The following is a 12,486-nucleotide window of genomic DNA, read 5'->3' as shown; positions in this document are numbered from 1 at the left end:
TAAATCTAAAGAAAAAAATATTTATATGCTGTTCAATCACTACTAACATTTAGGTCAGTGCTGTAGGAAATTATGAGGGCCACACTCATTTTCCTCTATGACGTCATCCCCCACTGAGCTCACATCTATTATGAAGAATTTTCTAAGTGACCTGATAGGATTATGATGACTAGGGCTTAAGGCCACAGCGCTGGGGTAGTTGGAGTTTGGCATGGGGCCCATGTTTACATTCCCTGTGAGGAAAGCAAGGATGAAAGAACACCACTAGACACAGGCATGCACTCAGAAATAAGTGCTTCATATCCCCTAGAAGTTATAATGACCAAAACACATGATGATCTGATTTGTTTTCAACAATAAATGCATATTAAGTTCAGTAAACTTCACACTTCTTTTACCCGCTCCATTGGATCATGGCAACATTCCTTAAAGCAATCCATCACTAATTAAAGTCTTCCTCTCTGAATCTTGGACGGATACGAAGCATGAATGCAGGCAATACATAGAGGGAAAGCGGATGTCCTAATAATAAGCATAAAACTGAATTCAGAGCACAGCAGAACAGAGGCTGTGATGTTGTGTCTCCAGAGAGGCCCAAAGCTCCAGCAGTCAGCCATGTTGTAAACACCATTATTTCTTTCCCTCGCTCACTTTCCTCACTTTCTTCAGCTTGTCCTGAAACAAAACAAAAAGTACAATCTACAGCTGTAATGATATCACCTCCCCTAGCCAAAAAGAGACTGCTGATAAAAGATGGAGGTGAGAGGAAGGGGGACAGATTGAGACCAGGGGCACAGGGGGTATGAGAGGAAAAAGTGCAAGAGCAGCACACAGACTGTATACAGTAAAACTGAAAGAAAAAAAAAAATGGGGAGCACTGCAACTGTTGCCAAAGTATGCACAGCTTACAGGAATGCAGCACGGGGCCCTCAACGAATGAAACAAAGACAGCACAGTAAGTGGCTCTCTCTCCCCTGTGCTACCACATCCGCACATCATTAGCTGGAAAATTCCTGATATATGCTGTAATTTTTTCTCTTTTTCTGCTCCTATTCCTCTTTCTGATGCTGGTACAGACGGGGCCATAATATCCAGGTGACCAATGTGCACATGTGGGGTAAACGAACCAGGCTGGTGCCAAACTGTCTTAGAAAACAGCCATGGCATTGTAACCAATAATTGTAGTATAAAACAAAGAGGAGTCCATGGCCAATAATGTTAAAGGCAGTAAAGGAAAAAACTGGTGAACAGACAAAACATTGATCCTGAGGAACTAATTGGAACATTTGAACTTAGGGTTTCCTTACCAATGCTGTCAGCAATTGGAAAAATGGCAGAGTGTTAATTTATTTTATAGATAGAGCAAATGTCTACCATTACAAACACATGAATGTGATTTACAATGAAAATGGTACCACAAGTTGACTATTTAAGGGGTTTATGTTTAAAGATCGTGTCCTGTTTGAGGCTAAAATCCAACCATAGTATCAGTAATCTAAATGCTGTCCTGCAATAACTTTTTTCCATTAACTTTGATCAGTATCTCTTTCCCTGCTAAAGAAAGTATTCCCACAGCATGATGCCACCACCTTCACTCTGTTTCCCAGTGCAGATGGTGTATCCATGTGATATGCAGGGTTCATCAGTATCTTGCATGTAAATCAAAGATCTCAGGTCTGCTCTCATCTGAGCAGACAACCTTCTTCCACACGTTTGTTGTGTCCCCTAAATGACGTCATGTTAAGTGCAAAGGGCACATCTTATGGCTATCCTATAATAATGGCTTTTCCCCTAACCCTCCCACTTTGTCTACCTGACAAAGTAACATCTTCAGAACATGCATATTTTTTCCTACTCTGATTAAGATTGTGGCTCCTCCTCTGTCTGAGTAAGTTTTTTCAGTTGTGTCATACTCTATTACTGCAATTAAATGAAACTTAGGAGGATCATTCAATTCTAAAGGCAATTGGCAGCATTTATATGTGGATATATCAGCAAAAAGGGGTGAATATAAAGGCACACAGTGCCTTATGGATTCTTATTTATAAATAAATGTTATAAAATGGATTCAAACAATAAAGTGTATTGGTTTGGGAAAGCTTTTCAAAGCACTGTATAACTGATTACGTGTATGAAAACTTTGTGGATGTTTGTCAAGCTGAGGCGACCCACTCTGCTCCAGACGACTGCAGTCAAAGCACAGAGGCTTGACTTTTTCCTCTTTTTTCCCCCCATGTGGAGCCGTTTGAGGAGATATCTAAACATTCCCAGAGAGAGACGCACGTGCTCTTCTGTGTGCCGAGCAAGGGTTTTCCCCACCTCCCTGTCCCTGCTGCCGCCTGCTTTCCTTTCTCTCTCCCCGTCCTGAGCATCAGGACATAAACTTCCAGTTTATCCAAGCTCATCATCACTTCGTTGTGTCACATTCGCCTATCAGAGCGACCATTAAGGCAGCCATAGATTAATGTATTGCAAAAGAAATGAAGCGTAAAACATCCTAAACAATATGCTTAATCAACAGATTTAGGGTGCACATAGCATTGCACAGGTGAGAAGACATCAATCTGCACTGCTGTAGCTACACCAACAGACTGAAACTGCAAATCAAGTCAAACAAGCACATGTTCTAAGAGCAAAAATAACAACCTATAATGCACAGAGTGAGACCGACTCTCTTGGGTTGTAAAGGCCTGTCTGCCGTTTGAGCGCAGGCAGGAAATCTGGTTTCAATTTGTTTAATGTCGTCTGAGATATGGGTGTCTTATTCTGGTAAGAGCAGTGGGAGGGCTATGAGCAGAAGGAACCAAAGGGGGGAAGCTTTGGGAAAATACCTTTAATCAGGTAACAATTTCACTCCTCTGCATAAGACTCACACAACTAAAGGTTTACAGGAAATCAACAGTGGGATGGCAAAGATGTAAAGGATGCTTACAATAACAGTGATAATTAAGGGCTTATTTCAAAACATTAAAGTTAGCTTCATCTTAGTCAAAGCACAAAAAGATTGAGCTTGAAACTGTTAAAATTCCCTTCTGCTTAGTCACTTAAGAACTGCCATAAGCTTAGAAGTAAGAAGAAAAAATAACTTTACATCAATAATGAGCTTATCTAGTCTGGAAATCACAAGCCATAGATTTATCTTTTATTTTGATTACAGAGACACACAGACCAAGGTTCTTAAAATCTGGTGGCATTTCCCCTTGAGATTTCCCAAATCTAATTTGACAAGTGACCACATGCACATGATATGCATGGGAGTGTTAGCTAATGAGATTCATGGGACCCTCCACGTCATATTACAATAGTCTCCAATGTTTGGATGTTGTGGAAGGAACCCCCCCTCATCATGGGTAATCTAATGGAAGTTCTCCTATGAACCCAGTATCTCACCTGACCTCTAATTCAGAGTCCCTTTAAAATCTGAGGATGTTTTCCCCGCTGGGCTTATCCTAACAGGAAGAGCTTTTCTAAATGTGGCTGGTCTTCTTTCTATAAACTTTCTCATGACATTCTTTTTTTGACACCAACATTGCACAGGCTAGGATTTCAATTACAACATACTTGCAGCAGAGACTGCTATCCTAAACTGAACCATTTGATTGCAGAGTTTGCTTCATGCTTAGGACTGTTGTCCTGCTGGAAGGTGAACATCTGTTCTGGTCACAAAGGTTTCTTATTTTGGTCAATCCGCCTTCCCATCAACTATACCTTAAGCTGTCTCTACAGAGGAAAAGCCTCTCCATAGCAGGATCTTGCTGCCACCATATTTTATGGTGGTGCTTTTAAAGTGATGGCTGTACATTGTGTTTTGAATTAAGATTAAGAACTTGACCATCTGTAACAACCTGGAAATAGCTTTTCCTGCAGCTGAGGAGTTAGCTCTCTTCTAATACCTATACGCTGCCCACAAACACAAATATGTTACAGGGAGAATCATTATTGTAGGGATGCAAATACAGATTATTTAGCTCATTGCCTATTGCCTAATCTGTTTATAATTTTTATTTTGATTAAACAATAATAGGAGAATGGGATATGCATAATAGATTATTTATTTATTTAGCTTTTAACAGAACTGGATCTAGGTGAAACTAAACTAAACTAACTTCAGTGATTGATTAACTAATAAAGTACGTTGATATCTATATAAATAATTTTTTAAGTAAAAACACAGACATAGATCATATCTATTGAGAGATGTTCTGATTGTATTTTGGTTTGTTTAACAATTTTGGTGAAGATAAATTAATAAAACTCAGTTTCTGTGACTTTAGGATCCACAACTCCAAAGAGACACAATCCCTAGATGAGTTGTTGTTTAGTTAACTTTGAAGTAACACTGAAGTAAGAGTAGTTTTTCTTACTCTGAATAGTAAGAAGATGAAAATGTTGCTATTAAAAAAAAAAAAAAAAGCTGAAAATCCTTGCTAATGTGGAAAAAAAATAACCCTACACAGCAATACCCACCATCAATGAACTCATCCCCCCAACCGCCTGTCACTCACAGCCGTATAAAAAGCTCGTAGCCAGAGCGGGGTCACACAAAAAAAAAAAAGCAACAAAACAAAAATCCCTCAGGGACAGACTAATCTGGGCCTCATACCAGCCAATGGGTGGTCTTCCTTTCCTTCTCTCCTGGTCTGGGGGAAAATGCAACATGTTTAATGACTGATGCAGAGGGAGCCATAGTTCACCCAAAGCTATGGAAGCACCAAGACTCCACTCAATCACCTTTATACATCCAGATACAGATGCTGACCACACACTATTTTAAGAACATGTCGACAAGCATGCATGTTACTGGGTGCTAATTCATTGCAAAAAGAGAAGTGTTGGTATCTCTTCAGCACTTTCAGTTAGTGACACTGGAAAAAAAAAAAAAGAAAAGAGAATGATCGAGGGACTGTTTGACACCTTCATGCAAATGATCCCTCCAGCCATCTTGTCATTCTAAAAGCTCTAAATGAATCACATAGAAAGTGAGAGAATCGCCCTGTTCGCTTAAGCAAACGCAGTTCTCCAAAGCCCATCTGTCTACCAGTAACGGTGGCTTTAGGTGACTAAATAAGTAACTGCTGGTCTGTTGGGCAAAGGGGAAGATCCTCTTAAACTCTGTGAGGATATTTATGTACATATGCACAGCTTGCAGTGTAGATTAGGTGCTTTTATTAGCAAGAGGAAACAAAGAACGGGTGAATGAAGATTTGTGTGGGAGTACGTTTGTCCGGTTGACAGGGGGATTCCAGAAGCAGGAACATTCATCCACAACCAAAGATCCCAAGCTCACGTTGCAGAGTGCAAGCAGTGAATATATACATGTATAAGTGCTGGCACACACACACACACACCCATCTCATTTTTGTGGGCCCAATCTGTAAAACCGAGGAAGGAAATGAGTATGTGAATGAGTGTGAAAGCACATTTAAAAGTTCTCTGTGGTGTTTCAGAGTAGTTTTAGGGACTCGATATCTTATTACTTCGATCGGATGGTGAATTCCCGGGTATACGTTTAACCAGCAACAAAAAGTGTCCCCGTCTAGTCATAAAAAAAAAAAGCAAAAGAAGGCAAACCCTTTGGTGAAACCACAGATGCAATGATTATTGTGTAATACATATGTAAATTCTATGGTAAACCGTGTCTCTCTCTGCATTATTGGCAATGAATCATGAGGCATAGTGACAAATTATAGAAAGAACTGAGGAAATACCTAACTCAATAAAAAAACCCTTTTAAATTCAAAGAAATTTTGATTTGCATAATTACAAAGGAATCATTACTAAACGGTTTTAAAACTATTTTGTCCTTGAAAATGTTTTGACATTTTAAAAACTAGTCAAATCGGCAAGTTCCATCTACTAAAACCTAAAAACTAATGATAGACTTCTTTCTAAATGACTTGCAGAGGTAATGATAGAAAAGCAAAATGAACACAGCAAACTTTTGAGCTGGAGTCAATTTCAAGTATCTAGTGAGAGAATTGTTATACCCTGTGGACAGGTCACCAGTCCATCTTAGGCTACCACATAAAAACAGAGGACAAATAAAGCATACAAACATACCTATGGGGTGAGTTAAGGTGTATTAACACCAAACGAGGCGGATTTACATAGTATCCCTATATAAATTGCATGGGAGAGAGAGGTGAAGCAACCAGTGGTGAATTCTGCTTGGTGAGAGCGGTTACCACCCCACCCTCACCGTGCGCTGCTTAATATAACTCAGGTGATGATCAAATAGAAAAATCTGAACTTTTCTGTGAAATCCAGTCGTGGCAACCAATCGTGGACTGGTTGCGGTTGTGGGGTAGTTTGAAGAAGCGCATTTCAACTGAAATGGAATATAGAGAAAACAATGTTGACAAATGAATACTCTTAGGAGGTTTTTTTTTAGGTGGCTCTAATTCAGCCATAGAAGAACAGTCTGTCGTCCTCCCTTACGTCCACTGCAGACCCAGCCAGTGGCTGCCTCTCCCCAGCACTGGTGCTCTCTGCCCGGCTAGGAACAAGAAGGTAACATCTTCCATACACAGCTCTGCATCAACCAAAGTGAACTATTTTTTCATTCCTTCCGGGGCTTTCCCAAAAATTGATGGTGTCCCCAAATGAATTCAAAAGCTGTGCATTAACAACTATTTAGCAGCATTCTGTAATGTTATAATTATCCTATGCTTTTATTGTGAAGGAATGCCATATTATGCAATGCAATCACTGTATATCTGCTCAGATGATAACGTTAAAGGGGTACCAGAAACCTGCACTAATAAAGCACCAACCACTCAGTCTATTCACCTTAAGCTCCTCCTTTTGGATTACGCCGCCACTGTGCATCAGAAATTCACAGCATTGCTTCCAGAAATTGTCGCCTACACCGTGTTCGGTCTGTACGCACTTTTAGTGAGTACTATTAAACTAACAGCCATGTTTCTGAACTGTGTGAGGAAGCCAGAACACCCAGATAAATCCCACACCTGCATGAGGAAAACATGCCATGAAAAAATCTCTTCTTTGAAAATCTTTGACAATGTTATGTGAGATCAACCAACTTTATCTGAAACAAAGTCTAAGTCAAGAACTTGCCTGGGGTTAACCTGTCTATAATGTTTGTCTCTTACTTATTAAAATATGTCTGTTAAATGCCTTTTAAAAAATAGGCCTACGAAATATCCCTATGAAAACAATAATGAGCAATAACACTTCACTCGTGTCTGTCAAACCCTTTCTGTGTTTGTTTGGCTGTGTGTATTCGGATCAATACTCTGCTGAAAAAACGATTAATGATCCATTTTACCAAGAGTATATTGGAATGGAATTTAAAATATTTTACTAAACAGATTTCCTGATGCCATGCACTCCAGGATATTTGGCAAAGAAAAAGGCCCAGAGCATCATGGATCTTCCGCCATGCTCAGCAGTAGAAATCAGTTGCCTTTTCATAATTCATGTATAACTGAACCATCTGGAATGATTGTTGACAAAACAAAAAGGTAAATCTTAGACTCATCTGACCACAATTCCAGCTGGCCTGAGTAGAGCTTAGCAAACTCTAAATTGACATTCATTATGGTAGAACTGCTGCAGGCTTGATTTCCACCAGAAACACTCTCAAATAGCCAGTTGACAAGTAGAAACGGTCAAATGGTTGTTATAGAGACTTGGTGATTTCAAGATAACAGCCTTTGCTCGCCATCCTCCTTGGTGTGTGTGTTAGAAAGATAAAGATGGGTTCTTGTTCTGCTTAGTGGACAGTGGTTAATATAAATGCGGTTCTGTGTCACAGAATATTAAACATTATCATAGATCAATAAGAGGGCATTCACTTCAACATTAAAATGCAAAGCATGAGGAAATGCTTAAGCAATATTTTGTTTTAAAGGGGTAGCAGAAACTGGCCAAACAATCCAATCTCTGGGTTTCCTAATTTTCTCCTGACAGGATTTTTTAAAACCGGTTTCAATGCAGTATTATGCAACTCTAATAAAAAAGGGATCAAGACATTTTACAAATATTTAAAAGAATTCCTATAAAACTGTCAAGGACTCTCTGCATGTCAGCTCTGGTTGACACAGAGTTATTGGAATTAAAACAGACAAAATTGCTGATAAAATGTTAGCTTTAAGTGTAGAGTTAAGAGTGTCATGCAAGTCAACCACTTTTCATACATTTTTCAATTGAGACCTTGAACCTTTGAAGATCTAACTGCAAACCAATTAATTTGAAGCAGAGACACACAGATGCAATGACCCGGCTGATATTTTGGGTCAATATTAATGTCATTTACTTGTATCTGTATTTGCAGATACTTGCATGTCTGTTCCGATTCATTAGTGTGTTTAGCAGCCATGGCTGAAGACCACGGAAATCCCATGCATTGCTGCTCCCTCATTTGCTGTACAATTTGAGCAATAGGATGGATGAGTGATTGCTTTGAATCCCATCTGAAGGCTAACAATTTCTCTGAATATTTTCTGTTAAAGAAAACAAAACAATCTTGACACTACTTTACCTTGTTCTTCGTTAATAGTGACATTTTCACTTTATCGTATGGATGACATAAATAAAGCAGGGAAAATGCTACAGTAAAACCAGTTATTGATTTAATATTGTATATGTTTAATCTGCAGCTGTGCGTAGAGCATTTAAGGTAAACTGAATGGGCTGGTGGCTGCTCAGTGGCACAGTGGGTAGCACTGCTGCATTGCAGCAACAAGGTTCTGGGTTTGATTCCCAGCCCAGGGTCTTTCTGCTTGGAGTTTGTATGTTCTCCATGAGCATGCATGGGTTCTCTCTGGGTACTCCGGTTTTCTCCTACAGTCCAAAACCATGATGGTTAGGTTCATTGGCTTCTCTAAATTCTCCTTATGTGTGTGTGTGAATGGTTGTTTGTCTCTGTGTTGCCCTGTGATGGACTGGTGACCTGTCTAGGGTGTACCCCGCCTCTCACCCATAGACAGCTGGAGATAGTCACCATTTCCACCACGGCCCCGCTTTGGATAGGCATGATGGAAAATGGATGGATGAATGGGCTGAATATGAAATTCATGGAGGATTTTTTTTTTTTTTTTTTTTTATCTACGGCAAGATTTTGAACAATTAAGATTTTCCCGACATTAAAATGGATTACGTTCAATGACAAACAACTGTCTTTCAGTACAAGGTTTAATCTTATCCTGTACATATAATATTATTTTAGATACCCATGTTTGTAGACACAGCCATTGCTCAAAGTGCAGCAGGTTTTAGGTCTACAATAGTCATATAATACAAAACAGTCAAATCCCCGACATACTGGAAATGATAGACCTATATATACCATATTAATAACCTAAGAAAACACATGCATTTTATCTGCTTAATGTAAATATTGTTTGTTTAAGCTTTTTTGTTGTATTTTCTGACAGCAGGGCAAGATAAAGTCCAAGAATTATGTCAATGCAAATCTAAAAGAAAATATACCAAAAGCTGTTATAGATTTGAAACTGTTCAAGCTAGGCAGAAAGCCTAAACAGGGTTCAAATGGCCCAGTAAAAGCCTAAATATAAATTCTAAAAAGAATCATCCTTATAAAATCCTTCGACAAAATCTGATGCATGAGGTGAGGTTTTTCTTTTTGTAGAAATAAGAACGTTTAAAAAAAGTCTTTCTTTAGACATAAACACTATAATTGTATTTGGAAAAACAAATTTAAATGTTTGGATATACTGTATGAAGATGTGTGTAAAGGAAGGTTTATGAATGTTTATATGTACATAGATTAGTCTAGTGACTTAATGGACTCATGTGCAAAGTAGGACTTGAGAAGATTGCTGGTGTTAAGGACTAAAGGAAGGAGAAGAGAGAATGATTCATTTTCATTTCTTTAAACCCCTTTTCAAGCATAAGCAATAAATCATGCATATAATAAAATCATATATATTGTTAATTATTAATACATAAGTATGTTGTATGTATATATATTGTATGTGTTAAATTGTTATTTGTTATGAAATGCATTTATTCATTCATCTGACCACCATTTCTGGCGTAACTGATCTTTAAAGTCTCATCTCTTCTTTCCAAGTTCTTCCTGGGACTTTTTTCAGCGTCCTTGTCTATATTATCAGCCCATCAGAGCCTCGAGTGCAACAGTTAGACATCAAAGTGCCGACAGAGGGAAGGGAGGGGTGTTTGTCTCTATCGTCTGTCCCATCCCTTTTTGCAACAGCCATCGAGGGATTCCTGAAACATGCCACAAAGAGAGGGAGGAGGACGCTCTCACTCTCACTTTACACAGAGAAATCCAGTCAAGTTCTCCTAAGCTGTTCTCTGATACCCTGGAAGGGCCATCCAGAACAATTAGACCATTTTTCACTTACATGGAGATACTGTAGGTGCAACACTGCATTTGTTTGCTTTATCAAAACTACTTTTTAGAAGGTATGTTTTTTCTTTTTCAATTGTACAGTTTAAGAATACGAAAGCAGAAATTAAAGAGTGATTAATTGAACACTCTGATGTCAAAAACTGATCTCATTTTGGAGCTATTTTTTACATGAAAAGTTCTTGCGACGGTAGAGTCAGGTTGGCAGGACTTGGCATCTATAGTATTTGTATGAATTCAGAGAATCGCACCCTGACGTGGTTCTAAATGCTCGACTAGGCAGTTCATTTGAACCCTGGAGCACTTTGCCAGCAGTGTGAATGTGCAAAGGGTTGCGTCATGCCAAAAGCAGAATGGGAAGGGATGTAAGAGCAACACAATTGAGTAGAGGCAAAAAAAAAGAAGAAAAAAACAAGCAAGAGAGGGAATGGAAGACTAAAGAGTTTCAATATATTTTGGGGTGCTCTGGGAGAATCAAATAATGAAGTAGCCGTCATTAATTTGGCACGCCGAGCCAAAATCCCGAGGTCTCAGTGGAGAAGAGCCGGGACACGATCAGAAGACAGGAGACAAACACCAAACCCTCTCAATCCACTGGCCTCCGAGGACGGAAACATGAACCGGGGACTTAACTAAAACTCACCAAACAAACATGAATAAGTGTCAAGAAACGAATGAACACGAATAAACTAAAAATATAAGAATAAGCTGGCCCCGATAGCTGGGCCAACCCGTATATTTTGGAGAGGGAGCAGGTGAATAAGATGAGTGATAATTAGGGAGCAGGGAGGGAACGGCAAGTGAACAAAGTGAGTAATCAGACCAGCTCCCAGGCCTGCGGTCATGACTGTAGAAACAGAGACCCCAGAACTCCTCAAATTCTGCATAGCTCTGTAGTAAGACTACACCTATTAAGTACTTTAATAATCAATTCATCTATCAATTATTTTCTAAATGAATCAATGAATCTAAAAAGAGATATTTTTTTAGATTCAAATTTCTAAACAAACTAACATTTGAAATAAAGAAAAAAATATTAGTATTAAATTTGCTAATGCAATTGCAACTGGCAAAACCTTAAAAACATATGTTCAATTATGTAAATATATGAATAAAGAAACTATTTAAAGTTTAATTGAAAAATATATTCTATGTATATAAAAGTTTTTAGTTTATATCTGTAGAGCTTTGTCTTCATTGCAGCTTTAAGTAGGTTATTCTTTTAGCAAATTGTATGTTTTAGAGACTGTATGCCATTACAGTAGGGCAGTGATTCCCAGTATTTGTACGCCTAGTGGTCCATGAGTGCATTGCAAGGGGTACAGGACCTTGGCTCATCAAAGCAAGCTCAGGTGTCATGAATGTTGGAAAAAAAGTAAAACAAATGGAGTGAGTCTGATTATATTTTGTGTTCAGTATTTTGTTCCCACTTCCTCAAGTATAAGTGTGATTATAGGGGAGTTACTCAGAGGAGAAAAGCAGATTTATAGTATGATTTTATTTTGTATTTATTTTGATACATATTTATGTCATTTTTTTAAAATATGAGATGGAAATAAAATGAAAAAAAATTAAAAGCTCAAGTAAAAAGATTAAATAAAATACTCATTTTATAATTAGTTATTGTACGTCATGAATAATTTTGACTCATAGTAAGACAAAATGCCCAAAGGCGTACACAAGTCCAAAAAGGTTGGGACACACTGCTCTAGGTAAAGACTTACCAAGTGAGTGGACATATGTTTCAATCATCAAGTTATCTGAATAATGGTTTCAGCCCTATTCTATAGTGTATGTTGTGAAGAGGGCTAAAAGATCTGATTTTGGTTCTGATCACCCGAGGAAACATGGGGCGTTTCTCAATTCACGAGAACGCAAGTACGTACTCGCGTTCTCATCAAGTCCGTTCTTGGCGAGAACGCAGGAAGATCGGACTTGACGAGAACGCAACACGCAAGCACGTATGTGTATTGGAACAGAAGCGTACTCGTGACGTCATCACATGCAACGTTCTTTAGCATTTCTTTAACAGTCAAAACTATTTATTCCCTACACAAAATATTTTGAAAACAATATTTTTAATTTCTAAAGCTTAAAAAACGTTTTAAAAAATTACCGCAGTCAGATAA

The 12,486-nt window shown here is 38.5% G+C and overlaps 1 protein-coding gene across 1 annotated transcript in view; it reads right to left on the bottom strand.

Annotated features, from left to right (window-relative positions):
* cdk6 (cyclin-dependent kinase 6) overlaps nt 1-12,486 on the bottom strand; it is a 53,320-nt gene that overhangs the window by 21,292 nt on the left and 19,542 nt on the right. The window lies entirely within an intron of this gene.

The sequence above is a fragment of the Cyprinodon variegatus genome, unplaced genomic scaffold (assembly GCF_000732505.1).
Source record: "Cyprinodon variegatus isolate N-32 unplaced genomic scaffold, C_variegatus-1.0 Scaffold135, whole genome shotgun sequence".
NCBI lineage: Eukaryota > Metazoa > Chordata > Actinopteri > Cyprinodontiformes > Cyprinodontidae > Cyprinodon > Cyprinodon variegatus.
Note: the sequence above shows the minus strand (reverse complement) of the source record. Positions and strands in the feature narration are given on the sequence as shown.